The sequence below is a fragment of the Alligator sinensis genome, unplaced genomic scaffold, assembly GCF_000455745.1.
Source record: "Alligator sinensis unplaced genomic scaffold, ASM45574v1 scaffold116_1, whole genome shotgun sequence".
Taxonomy (NCBI): Eukaryota; Metazoa; Chordata; order Crocodylia; family Alligatoridae; genus Alligator; species Alligator sinensis.
This window is the reverse complement of record NW_005841908.1, coordinates 2,632,833-2,645,852: the sequence shown is the minus strand read 5'-3', so window position 1 is coordinate 2,645,852 and position 13,020 is coordinate 2,632,833. Positions and strand designations below refer to the sequence as shown.

The following is a 13,020-nucleotide window of genomic DNA, read 5'->3' as shown; positions in this document are numbered from 1 at the left end:
TGCTGATGGAAGTTACATGTGGAAGTTAAAGGCAGTTATGTAACTAACAATAGGCATTACCTAAAAATAAGACTTTTAAGCTGAACTTGGCCCACAGTACATAATGTTTAGCATACACTGTACATATTCAGTCCAAAACACCTCCACAGTTTTAGTCACCAGTCCTTTTAATTATGCTGTTTAATTTTACATGGATCATTTCCCATTGCACAAATTCATGAACAATTAGTTACTTTAAGATCTTGTGTACTATTCTATTCATATTAAGCTGTAGCACTTCACTAATAGACTTATTTTAAAAAGCAAGTGCAAGGAGTCCTAACAAAGTTCTTTCTATTGAATGTGTGTCCATCAGAAAACATGGTTTGGCTTTGCTGATGCAGATAATATACACTCAGAAATGTACCAGTAGTGTTGAACTCTATTTATAATATCAGAAGATATTGGTCATGCCATCCTTTGCAACAGGAACTTGGTATATTAAAATTCCAATCAGTCACTACGTCTTCAGGTCTATTTTAACAATGTGGTGAATCAACTGATTCTTTAAGAAACTCTTTCCAAAGTATTTTTAAGATTTTATAAATATTTAATCTTGGATGTCAGGTTCTCTCTCAATTTTAATGGCTACAGTATTTGACAACTTTACATATACTGCTGTCTTCTCTTGAATTGCAAGGTTTACTGTACTGAGTTTGGGGGGACAGGTTCAGTTCACTGGGTGGGCACCTGCAGCAAACAAGCACATACAGTGGCTGTGTTACAACTCTAACAAAAAAGTAGAAACACTGATGCTGCTCTCACACCTTTATTTGGAAGGGAACACTCAACATTATGATTTGCCAGCATAAGCTATAAAATGCAAGCAGTATGCTTCTGTCCTTGCAGTTTATTAAGGAAGACATTTATTTGCCGTTTTCAAATCTTTGTTATTTGACTATTTAAAGCTGAGGTGAGGAAAGATGAAGAGGCACAAGATACCTTAAAACAGTGATTCCCAAGGGTATATCACAAAAGTGGTGGAAGCACAGTGCAAAAAAGTGTGGAACGGTGACTGAAGTGTGCTGCCAATTTTAATCCAGAAAAAGGTGTACCCAAGACATTAACAGTCTGGGGAACACTGTCTTAGCCAACATGCTTCACCTCTAAACAAGGGGTCACCCCTAGCACAGAGTACATTACTGCTAAAGCTTTTACTCCTCTTCACTTGAGGAATTTCCTAAGAATAGATATTTTGGACAATTATTTCATCTGGACACCTGCTTCCAAAGAACTGCACTAGGACATGATTAGTCGTACCCAACTTGACAACTGCTTTTTTTAATCATACCAGCCTATGGGGAAAGGCTCCATCCCAAAACCATCCAAATCCTGGAACTGTCATGATAATTGTATAATCAAGGATTTTTTACATGTCTGCATCTTAACCTAGGTCTTAAGCGATGGTCAGCATGAGATGTGCTGTATTCTCCACTTAGAGTAGGGATGTCAAACATCCAGCCTGCAGGCTGAATCCTACCCATGGAGCCTTATGGTCCAGCCCATGGGTCTCCAGACTGACCCAAAGACCGCATGGGGCATGCACCGGCTCTGGCCCTGACTCTCTATGTGGCACATTGGTTAGACTCAGTGCCACGCATGTTGCATCCAGCACAAGGGGTATTCAGGGTGTGTGCTGCATATGGTATCTATGCGTGATGGGCCCTGCATGCTAGTTCCAGGGCCAGTCTGGATCAGGCCCACAGGCTGCCCATGTGCACTGTGTGTAGAGCAAGACCCTCTAGTCTACAGAAACAAAAAGGGACGGAGATACAAGTGACCTATAACTGGGTCAAATGTGGATTACATCTAAAAATTAAAATGATCACTGAGTGAGAACAGTAGCTACATAAAACCTATTGGGGAAAGTCTTACTTTATATAGCTAGAAGTACTGAACACACAAAACCAATGCAACTTAAAGCTACACACTACAGTTTAACATTAAAAATGTCTGCCCTGCTTTTCAGATGCTACATTTGTTATTGAAGTAGTTTAGTGAAAGTTCAATAGAATAATCAAATTCTGACACTGACTTTCATAAGAGATTGGGGTTTTCTCCACCTCTGAACAGCCAACCAGTGGGTATTTGCATATGCCATGCACACTCAACAGCAAGACACAAAACATATTGTCATAAAGCCACATTTCAAGTCTTCCTTCAAATTGGATGTGGTCCAATTGGTATCAGGTAGAATATTTAGACAGCGTGTGGGCACAATGTTTATTAGAGGTCTACAACAAATTTCTAAATACGAGAACAAATTACTATTTCCACACCTCTGATCAATGACAAGTGTTCTTTACTGAGAAGCATGTCAATCAAATTTAAGGGAATGATTTTATTAGCTTTTTCAGTTAATAGGGATAATTATATTAAAAGAGATTTAGAACTATATAGTCAAAAACCCTTCAAGTATATTTACCCAATAATTTAACTATATTATTCCTTTTGCCACATGCTAAGGTAGGAGATATTAAACATACTTACAAGGATACACTAAACATACTTACAAGGATACACTGTTAAAATTAGGTCTGGGTTCAGTATTGTTATGGCACTTTCATATTTAATCATTTCCAACTGCAGAACTCATACAAATGAGAGAGAACATATGGTGGCTTTGAATTCTATTTTGTTGATATTACAAAGCGATACCAATGTAGTAACAGCCCAGAGACTACAAACAGAAGTTGCTCCTGAATAAGCATCCCTGTAGTCCTTTAAAAATGGTTTTAGATCAGGACATTGTGACTATGGAGACACGCCGTAAGAACCACACCTGGTACCCTGAAGCATGTAATGTTTGGACCGCTGTAGTCCTCTAAAAATAGTTTTAGACTAAAGCAGCGTTTTTCTCCTACATTATCACTAATATGGCATTTTGTTTTGCATACATTGGAAACTCCATTGATTAATTAAGAAATTAAGCACTCTAGGTAAAACTTCTTACATCAAGGGTGGGCAAAATACTGCCCGTGGGTTGGGCTTGGCCCACTGAAGGATTCTGTCCAGCCCACAGCAGGTCCCTCGGTTGTGGTGCATGGGGCTGGTCCCACCACCCCAGGCACATGGTGGGGGTGGAGTGGCAAAGTGGCCAGACCTGCTTCCTGGCAGCAACGGTTCCTTCTGGCTGCTGCCACTGCCAAACCCAGCCCTGCTACCCAGGTACCTCAACCCGTCTGCCCCACACCCACTGACAGGGGTGGGACCTGCACAGGCAGGGTACACAGCTGGGCAGGTGGGATGGAGCCACAGGCAGACAGGGAGTGGTGTTTGGGAGCAGGATGGGTGGGGAAGGCCAGGATCAGGGGTGAGATCAGAGGGTATTGACAACACAGGGCTGGGGCCTGGGGCAGAGCTGAGATCTACTCCCTGCACGCCCGTCCACGGAACCAGCACCCACTGCAAGGGTGTGTGGGCAGCGAACCGTGGCTCTGCCCCAGCCCCGTGCCATGAGCCCAGCTCCAGCCCTGCCCACCCATCCTGCTCCTGGCTGCCACTCACCGCCCGCCTGCGGCCCCATCCCAGCTAGCTGGCCAAGTGGAGAGCAGAGTCACTTAGGGAGTTTTGGTGAGCTATTGCATGGGGGAAGGGAGGGTGCTGACCCAGCCAACAATAGCTCACCATAGTTTCATAGTTGTTAGGGTCTGAAGGGACCTGAGGAGATCAAGTCCGACCCCCTGCCATGGGCAGGAAAGGATGCTGGGGTCAAAAGGTACCTTGCCAGGGTCAATCTAGCCTCCTTTTGAAGGCCTCCAGGGTAGGAGTGAGCACCACTTTCCTTGGAAGTTGGTTCCAGATCCTAGCCACCCTGACTGTGAAGTAGTGCTTCCTGATGTCTAGCCTGAACCTACTCTCAGTCATCTTATGGAGGTTATTCCTTGTTACTCTCAGTAGTGCTCAGGGGAACAGGGACTCTCCCAATGCCTGCTGGCCTCCTTTGGTCCCTTTATAGATGGCCACCAGATCCCCTCTCAGCCTTCTCTTGTGGAGGCTGAACAGGTTCAGGTCCCGTATCCTCCTCTCATTGGGCCTGCCCTGATGACCCCAGATCATGTGGGTGGCCCTCCTGTGGACCCTCTCCATGTTGTCCACATCCCTCCTGAAGTGTGGCGCCCAGAACTGGACACAATACTCCAACTGTGGCCTGACTAGTGTCGCATAGAGGGGGAGGATCACCTCCTTGGACCTGCTTGACCTGCTTGAGATGCATCTGTGGATGTATGACAAGGTGTGGTTGGCCTTACTGACTGCGTCCTCACATTGGCGGCCCATGTTCATTTTAGAATCGATAATGACTCCAAGATCCATTTCTGTCTCTGTGCTGATGAGAAGGGAGTTCCCCAGCCTGTATATGTGCTGCTGGTTCTTCCTCCCTAGGTGCAATACCCTGCACTTGCCAGTATTGAATCCTATCTTACTCTCATTTGCCCACCCCTGTAACCTGTCCAGATCCAATTGTAGCCTGTCCCTCCCTTCTAGCATGCCCACTTCTCCCCACATCTTAGTGTCATCTGCAAATTTGAACAAGGTGCTTTTCACCCCCTTGTCCAAGTCGCTGATGAAGATGTTGAATGGTGCGGGCCTGAAGACCGAGCCCTGGGGGACCCCACTGCCCACATCCCTCCAGGTTGAATAAAACCTGTCCACCACCACTCTCTGGGTGCAGCCCTCCAGCCAATTGGCGACCCATCTGACTGTGTAGACATAGACACCACAATCTCCTCATTTTTTTAATGAGAATGGGGTGAGAGACAGTGTGGAAGGCCTTCCTAAAGATCAGAAAGACTATGTCCACCGTGACACCTGCATCCAAGGATTTTGTGACCTGGTTGTAGAAGGCCACCAGGTTGGTCTGACAGGACCTGCCTCTAATGAACCCATGTTGGTTGCCCCTAAGCATAACCTCCCCTGCTGGCCCCTTGCAGATATGCACCTGGATAATTTTCTCAAAGAGCTTCCTCAGGACCGAGGTAAGACTAACAGGCCTATAATTTCCTGGGTCCTCCTTCCTCCCTTTTTTGAAAATGGGGACCACACTGGCCCTTTTCCAGTCCTCTGGCACCTCACCAGAGCACCATGAGTGCTCGTAAAGCTGTGCCAGGGGTCCCACAACAACCTCTGCTAATTCCCTCAGCACTCTGGGGTGGAGATCGTCAAAACTCCCTATGCGGCCCCCAGGCCCAAATAATTGCACCCCTCCCCCGACATACATGATGTGATTTACTCTATCTTCATATCTGTTTCCTGCATTGGGAGGGTCAAGCCCCAGAAGAAAGTATAAAGTTTTGGGTTCAAAATTATAGAACAGGGTTCACCTTTATTATATTTGTTAATTATGAAGTGTACTAATCAACACATTTCATGCTTATAAATAAGAACATCACTCATACTAAGTTATAAGAACCCTCAATAAAAATAGAGAATTAGATACTAAGTTCCTTCCATGAGTCTTCTGTATCTCTAAAGAGAATGGGCGGTTATTCTGTCCCTCAGGGTTCCTAGAGGCAATGATTTCATGTAGTATTTGCACATAAAAACAACATGAGATTTGCTCATGTTTGAAGATTTGAGATAACAGTTCTAATAAAGATCCATGAACCAATGGTGGTCTACAGAGAATTTAGATGTGGTCTATGGGAGCTTGCAGGTCACATGATGCAAACTTTCTTATTCTTTTCCAGCTAAATCACAGCAAGTGAAGTTAGAAATACTTTACATTCCTTCCAAATATGACTTTTCCACATAATCATTTGTGAAAGCTACCACAAAGTATCGCAAACAAGAGAGGGACTAGTTCAAACAGTCAAAAATGTTTCCCAAGATACTCTTAGGAGCAGTTTAAACAGGTTTTGTATTTTTATTCTTTTTCCATTATTAGTGCTTATGTTTTAGCAGCCTGGCCCCACCCCTGGTGCTGTCTTCAGAATGGGACAAGTCTTTAACCACAACTTTCGTATCCAAGTGCCTCAAACCATTCAGAAGCCTGCAGGCAGTGCTCCTGTAGAAATATTCAAAGTCTGATAATACAATGCAGCTGCGATGGGGTCTGGGTCCAGGGCTAATGCTACAGGTCCACTTCCAGGCAGCAGTGCAGGTCAGAGATCAGGCAGTGGCATGGCAAACAAGGGCACAGCCCTCGCTTTCCCCCTTGCTGCTGATGGCTATATCCATTGGGATCAGAGGACCCCGATTTCTACGGCAGGTCACGCCCCAGTAGCTATGCCAGACTTCCAGCAGACCAGCTGAAATGGTTCAAGGCGCCATGTTTGACACCCCCGACTTAGAAGTTCTCCTTCTTTAAAAGGACATTTTAAAACCCCCCAAAGGCAAATGATTTCCATGAAAGTCAAAGCAATTAAGATACATTGTTCCAGCATTTATGCAGCTCTCTACACATTTGAAGAACTCTTAAAATGTTTATGGAGTTGGAATATTTCACAAAATAAGTCAGGTAGAACAAAAGGTTTAGCAATAAAACTTTAGAAAAAGGCACAGGAGAGAGAATCGCAAAAATCCCCATCTGGCAAAAATGCTGTGCCTGCTTCCCTGTGCATTAAAGAGCATCCAGCTCCAATAACCTAGACATTCATGGATTGAAGATATGATTGGTACCACTGCCTGAATCAAACAACTTTCCCCTGCTTCAATGCATGCATCTTTCAGTTTCAGTAAGCTGAGAGAGAGAGATAGAGAGGAAGTATGAATAAATCTCAGAAAGACAGACAGAGCAAAGATAAAGGATGTTAATTTGACAGTTCTTTGGCATCTTAGCTATAAAGCAGTAGTGATAAAGGTATTCCCTTCATTGGTAAACTGCCATTGGTGACTGATAATCAGCTACCAATGTAGCTGCAACAGGACCACTTCGGATCTTAAACATGTGCAAGTTGTGATCTGTGCAGAAGTTCCACTGATGCAAGTCACAGCATCTCTTCATCAGTGCACAGTTTGCACCAATGCAACTATATTGGCGGCTGCCCCACCGAATACTGGAATCAAGGCAAGTTTCTGATGTAAACAAAGGGCACTGACAGAAGTGACGTCCCGTCGCGTGATCAGCCCCTTGAAGCACTCTGTAGCCATGCCCTGACAGAAGAGCGTGGCTGCAGAGCACTTCAAAAGTGCCCTGTCATGAGATCATCTGAACCTTCATTACACAGGCATTCAGATGAAGGTGTTCCAAAGCAGAGCACCTTCATTAACTTTTGCCATTCCCTGCTGGGAGCAGGGTTGGGCTCATGCAGTCCAGCCCCACCCCTGGTGCGGTCTTCAGATGGGAGGGGGAGAAGAGAGAGGAAGGAGCTCAGGCTGGGGTTTGCCCAGCCTGCACTGGAGGGTGGGGTGGGTGGTTTGGAGCTCCTCCCCAATCTATGCACCCCACCCTCCAGCTCAGGCTGGGCAATCCCCAGTCCAAGCTCCCTCTCCTCCCTTCTCCTATCCTGAAGAGCACACTGGAGCTGGGGGGTGGAGGACCTAGGTGGGGAAAGCTGCAGACATGCAGCCAGCTTCAAACTGAATCTCGATTCCCCTGCAATGGAGAACGTCTATTGGGTGGCAGGGGAGGGTTGCTGTAACTTGTGGTGTTTCCTGTAAAGCACCATGAGTTACAGGAGGAAGCTGCACGTCTGTCAGTGCCCAAACACTAAATTCAAAGTCCTTCTTACAAATCCATCCAGGATTCTCTCAGGAGCAGTTGAGTTTGAATGACAGAGAAGAGGTCCGATATGTCATGCTGACTGTATGAAATGAAATGCTGTAACTCAAAAGTGATATTTTCTTCTCTATCATCTTGAGTGTTTAGGCAACAAGTTCGTGTCTAGATGTGAAAAACCTTGTGAAGCTCACCTTAAAACTGTTGACTTCTGTTAAGCATCCTTTCTTCAAACAATTTTAAGTTGATGGTTGGGAGAGATCTAAAACAATCAAAGGAACCCTCCAAGGAATATTAAAATATTCTCTTAGTTAAGTCCAATGTTACAAGCATAGACTTTAATAAGACAATTTAATTTCATAATATGTTGTCCTTTAGCCAACTGAACAGTATTTTATCAACCACAGTAAGCAGGCAAGGCTGCCCTCTTGTTTTGTGAACACAATCACCTTTGGTTTCAGCCTGTCTGGAGAGGAACCCTGCTACTAAAGTGGGTACCACTCTATTACGCAGTTTCTGTTGAATCCCCGAAGAGCTGGTTCTGCATCAAGAGAGCCATCAGACAACTCCAGCTCCTATATTGAAGTTCATGCAGCAATTTGCATAACCAGAAATAAATTCAAACAACAAACACAAAAATTTAATTAGGCTATTGCACAGAGTGCATAGGTAGTCTCTTTTGACATGTTAACTCTCTCAAGTTTTACAGTGGCAAGTGGCCTGTAATAATCTCGAAGCATTGTAATAAAAAGCTGATATTCATATGGAATACTATTTTTGTAACTGTAATATTTGCTCAACCTCGAGGTAAAATTTATCCAGTTTAAAAACTAAATTTTAAAAATCGTTACTGAACACAACATCCTTTGTTACCACCCATATTCATATAAGTGTCCAGGGTAAAGTGCCAAGAAGATGAAAGAACAACTCATGAGTCATTTCCCCAACCCATTTAAAATATTGGCTCAAAGCTATGTTACCCAACAGAAAATATTTACAAATGGGGGCACTGTCCACATACTGTAGTTGCACACAAAAATACCGTTATCGACATAGCTTTTGTAAAACTAAGGTGACATGCCATCAAGTTCTACTGCAGGGGAGATGCTGGCAAGAAGCTTTGTAAGTGGGCATAGGGACAGAGTGGGAGGAAAAAATAATAAAAAAAAGAAAAGAAGTATAGATCATCTACATTTACAATGCTGCTCAGCTGATTATTAAGAAGTCACACGCTACCTTCTTCCTCCTGCAGTCTGAGTTCCTTCTTAACTGGAAAGGAGTCTAGTCTGGGCAGACTGACCCACTAAGCAAACCCAGGTACTCAGAAGAGTAAGGTATTCCACCTCTTTTAGCCACACAGGAAGAGAGAAACAGAAGTAGTTCACAAATGTAAATCCTCAGCTGAGCAAAACCAGGAGAGAAAGAAGAATGCAATTACTGTTCTCTCTCAAGCCAATGGAGATTGCCATCCAAAGAGCAGTTCCCAACCTGATATCAGCATTCCCCTTGCCAAAAGGGAAAAGAACAAACACCCTTACAACATACTTTGCTGAGGTAGATTTCAAAACACACCATCAAGGTAAGTCAGCATTAGCTTCCCATTTACAGAAGGTAAATTTAAGGTACAGACTAAATGATTTGCCTGAGTCCAAGTCAATCATCCATGCTGAAAACCACAGAATCCAGGTCTATTAATTTATGGTCCATTAATGGTCCATCACCCACCCAACAGAAGAAAACTGCAATGGGAAATAGCCGCTTTGTGCTTGACTTGCCCAGTGAATAATCTCAAAGCCTCTTAATGAAAAAAATTAACCTCCCCCCTTCCAATCCTACTTCCATTGTTGCCTTGTAATTTGGCCAGAAACTCAGAAAATGATTGTTATAGCCAAATTTTCTTTCTAGAAAATTGGGTCTAACTTCTGTTCATTGCAAGTCACTGACCTTTCACTGGGGTGTTATTTTCACTCATACCACTGAAGTTCAGACTTAATGAGAATTTCACAGTTCCATTTTCTGATTTTCAGCAGTTTAGATTAGAAAAATGTGAGGAATATTTTTCTCTACTTTTTTGGAATTAAGTGCAAGAATGCCAGAGGAATGTTCAATATCATGGCACATGCTGAGAGAACAATAGCTCTTTCTGATACCAGAGAGCAAAGCCAATAATTAAACGGGGGGGGGGGAAGGCAGCAGTTATCCAAATGGGTCAGAGTCTGCAAAGATACAGAACAGTGCAAGATTGAGGTGTGTGTTTGGGGGGAGGGCTGGTGAACAAAGGAAAGACCTTTCTTACTTTTTCAGTGCAGCTTTTTTTTTTCCCCAGAGAAAAGGAGACGTCTCCTACTGTAGAATTTTGCAAATGCTTCCAGAAATAGGCTATAAAGGAATGAAATTGCTTTTGCTTATTAAAACTAGACACATCCTGTCACAAAGACATATGTTAACCAGAGGATAAGAAACAAAGGCATTATTGCCAACCCCAAGAGTATTAACAATTTGGGATTACAATTAAGCATTTGTCACATGTCAAACCCTGCCCTCTCCTAAATCATAAGTAGTTAAAAAAGGGGAGCGAGGAGAGATTTTTTTGAAGAGAAAAGTATATATTTGGAGTTCCCTTCTAGTTTCTGAGCCTTTTAGAATTCACATTTCTAAACATTTTTTTCCCTTCTTCTTATGGAGCTAGAAACTTAGAAAAAAAATACCGAGACGCTTATCTAATGGCATAACTTCCAAAGGTGGGACTAAGAAATACTAAATATAAAATCTGTGATAAAATCAAAATAATTGGCAGTAGTGGCATTGATAAATAAATATATCTCTGATTTCATGCTATAGCATGCTAATTAGTTATGGGAAACTATTAAAAAAGAAGGCACAGGGATTTCTTCAGGTTACCATCTTTGAGAAACTAATAAAAAATTAAGGCTATGATAGAGCTCCAAGAGAGGAACAAACCTTTATACCATTAGTAAGAGCATTCTGCACTGCTGGAGGAATGCAGCTACTTAAAAAAAAACAAACAAACAAAAAAAACACCCAACTAGGAATCTGATGCATCTCCATTTCTTTCAGTAGTATTTGACCACTAGGGTCTTTAAAGCAAACTATACCAAAAACATTATACAGAAAATGGTGCCTAGCTTTACAAGTACTCCCCAGTTAGGCATACTCTTAATCAGATACCAAATTAGTGGGACTACACTACTGCAGTTCCCTTAATTTAGCAAGAAGGCATTCCTAAAAGACCTCTTGAATTCTACAAAGCAAACAGTTGCATTTTTAGCTGCCTCTTACTACTCGCACAATACCTTTAAGCTTATGCTTAGCCCATGATGGCAGACCTAGCTTGACAGATGATTTTATCTAGCCAGTAGGGCTTTTAGCTCATTACTGTACATCTTTTTGGGGCCAAATGCTTACCCTCCCACTCCACTGGAGAGAGAAAAGTTGGGATTAATTCTTTCCAAGGATTGAAACCACCTTTCTAAAAAAAAGCCACTTCTGATGCATCTAACATTAACTGAGACTTTATGCACTAAAGCTTGTATCCCTCCATTTATCCTTCACTGGGCGACCAAGATTTACCCAAGGGAGCTTATATTCTGTTAGACTGTTTGGAATTTTGTTATTACCAGGGATCCTGGTTTTCCCTGTTAAAAAAAATCTCCAATTTTTGGATTAAAGTAAGTAAACCAAAATCCACATTTTTCCATGATTAAAATGAAACGTCACTAATATCTATCTATCTATCTATCTAAGTGGCATTTCATTTTAATCACAGAAAAATGTGGATTTTGGTTTACTTATTTTAATCCAAAAACTGATGATTTTTTTTTCTTTTTATCAGAGAAAACCAGGATCCCTGGTTATAAGTCACAGGGTGGAAGGTTTGTTTGTCCTCACTCCAGTATTACCTTGCCCATTACTAATAGGTATTACTCAGAATGTATTTTAGCAATTTAAAGATGCAAGAACAGACAGAGTCAAGGAGTTTTAGGGTCAATCGTTTGTCAAACATATTGTTGCCCACTGACACTAGACCAGATGCAGCAACACTGATCTTGGGTTTTTTTAACATGTATATTAAGATCTGAGCCAAAGATTCCAACTCCTTTACATCAGGAAAAATTCTGTATTTTCTACTTGTCAGCTAAGGTAAGTAATGTGGTGCTGGAGTCTGTTTAATTATTGGCTTTGCTGTCTGGTGCTCTCTACTAATGTAGGCTGGAATCAAGAGTGATTTTATTATAGCAAAAGTTTTAGATATTTAGGGAAGGAGAAGTTCTATGCTATTTTATCTGTGGGGTAGCCTGAAGACCTGTCAAACCACAATCAGTCTGATCACAAAATATCTATCTTCCTTCCCTGCTTTCAGTTTCTGACACCGCTGCTGAAATGAGTGAATCCTGCAGTACAAGCAGTTGCACGGGCCTCCAGCAGGGAATTCACAAGGCAAAACAGCATCAAGCTGTAAACATCTTACCTACCCACCAGCCTCCAGTGCAGCACTCATCTGCCTAAGATCTATGCATGTCACCAGAACCCTAGGAAGTGTATCTGACTAGCAACAGCCGACCAAAATATTTTGATGCATCTGAAATGATGAATAGAAAAGACAATAGATATTAAAGGCGTACAGAAAGCACAGTCACAGTTGCTAGCATTTAAAAGGTCCGGAACAAAAGCCCTACCAGTAGCAGGGGATTATGGCTTCAGAAGTTGCAAAATTTACACTTGAATCCTGAAAATGCGACGGCTGCCAAGCTTCAAGTTACTTGTCAACATAAAAAACTGTGGGTATTTGGCAGAACAGCTCGATCCCCCCCTCCCTGCCTTAGCCATAGGCACATTTGGCATTAAAATTTGCTTAGCCAACAACTTCAGCTGTCTGTCAAGTCTGAAGTGGCTGCCTCGGGGCTGCTTGCACCGTGGGCATGTTCGCCTTTCAGACAAGTTCTCCTGCAGATAAACCCGCCCGCTCAAGTTTAGCGAGCGCTCAGCCTCTGCCGCAAACTGGTTCCCATTCGCGCTGCGCCGCTCAGCGCTTCTGATCCATGACAAGCTGCCCTGCGACCAGCCCAGCCCCGAGGATCCGCTGTAACACGATCCAGGAGCTTATGGCAATTAAAAAGAAAACCAACAAAAAACGCCTGGCCATGCCAAGCGCGCACGTTTAAAGAGACGCAGCTTCCCTTCAAACAGGCTGCAGCCGTGGGGCTTGAAGGCAGGCTCCTTCTCTGCCCGACCCGGCCCACTGGGGTGCCTGCCCGCTCCCCGCCCCCCTGCGCGCACAGCACTGCCTGGAAACAGCGGAGGAA

The 13,020-nt window shown here is 43.2% G+C and overlaps 1 protein-coding gene across 10 annotated transcripts in view; it reads right to left on the bottom strand.

Moving 5' to 3' along the window:
• The window catches only part of SESN3 (sestrin 3), a 58,200-nt gene extending 45,270 nt beyond the window's left edge, over window positions 1-12,930 (bottom strand). For 5 of the 10 annotated variants that reach the window (XM_025197878.1, XM_025197882.1, XM_025197884.1 and 2 more), the window contains exon 1: window positions 12,186-12,315. The gene's annotated coding sequence lies outside the window, so the exon portion shown is untranslated. Of the gene's footprint in view, window positions 1-8,932; window positions 9,077-9,992; window positions 10,015-12,185; window positions 12,316-12,393 lie in introns of those variants that run through there. The other 5 variants (XM_025197880.1, XM_025197885.1, XM_025197883.1 and 2 more) reach the window with 4 other exon arrangements.
• Window positions 12,931-13,020: the final 90 nt, after the last annotated feature.